Here is a 1,025-nt window from a genome sequence, read left to right on the forward strand (position 1 = left end):
GCCTCTCAAGAGTGCTGAGATTAGTGGCATGTGCCACCACATCCAATTACAGTTTCATTTTTCATCCTTGCTTTTGAAAATTGACTTCCAAAATATGGCACAACTTAATGGGATTTCCCCTCGTGCCATATTTCTTGATCCTTATTGAGTTTTCTGCTCCTCCTTTGTTCTTTTCTCTCCCCCACCTGTCCTCTTCCCAAGTCCTCATCTAGAATCCCCTGCAACTTTAGCTCCATAACTTGCACATCTCCCTCAAAGATCAAGCTCTTTAGTGGTTCCAGTTCCCCACATCTACCTTGATTGGAATACAAACGCCCCTGAAATACTTGAGCTTGCTGTTTACTTGTCACTGAAATACCTGAGCCTTTGGAACGGGCTAGGCTATACCCTTTTGTGGTCATGTCAAGAGGTGGGGGTGAGAGACAGGGTCTTAGAAGTCACTAAATTGCACTAGTCTGAGCTGAACTTGAGAACCTCTTGCCTAAGCTTCCCAAAGCACTGAAATTACAGGAGGGTCCTGCCAGTTTCACACTTTAAAAATACTGGTCTGGAATGCCAAAAAGTGGATCCAGGCCTCTCTGGGAAACGCTCCTACATCAATTCTTAAGGAGTGGAGGATGAGTCGAGGAGACAGGAAGCAGAGAGAAAAAACGGACCACCGGCTGCTGGCAGATGGAGCTGGCGCCAGCCAAAGATGGTGCAGACGCCTGGACTACAACTCCCAGGGATCCTGGTGCCGGCTCGCGCACGCCTCCTGCAGGCGCGGTGCGGGGAGGCGTCGGTGTGACTGCTGGACCTTTCGCCCCGCATCTGTGAGCTCGGAGACGCTGTGGCTGCGGGCAGTTGCTGCGTCGGGAACCAGGGGGGAGCTGAGCCTGGCTGGTGAGTAAGAGCCGCACGGGCCCCAGCTTCCCTGCGCCTCAGCAGCGTCGTCTTCCAGGTCGGCGTGCGAGTACGGGAGTCCGGGAGCAGGCTCGCAGGACGCCCCTCGGGAAGAGGCGCTGCGGTCGCCGCTGCTGTGACCC

The 1,025-nt window shown here is 54.1% G+C and overlaps 1 long non-coding RNA gene across 1 annotated transcript in view; it reads left to right on the forward strand.

Annotated features, from left to right (window-relative positions):
• Positions 1 to 776: 776 nt before the first annotated feature.
• Positions 777 to 1,025, forward strand: part of LOC104849963 — an 83,377-nt gene continuing 83,128 nt past the window's right edge. The window contains exon 1 of the long non-coding RNA XR_776860.2: positions 777 to 882. This is a non-coding gene — a long non-coding RNA (uncharacterized LOC104849963). The remainder of the gene's footprint in view (positions 883 to 1,025) is intronic.

Source organism: Fukomys damarensis, unplaced genomic scaffold, assembly GCF_012274545.1.
Source record: "Fukomys damarensis isolate Sample0158 unplaced genomic scaffold, DMR_v1.0_HiC HiC_scaffold_13, whole genome shotgun sequence".
In the NCBI taxonomy this organism is placed as follows: domain Eukaryota; kingdom Metazoa; phylum Chordata; class Mammalia; order Rodentia; family Bathyergidae; genus Fukomys; species Fukomys damarensis.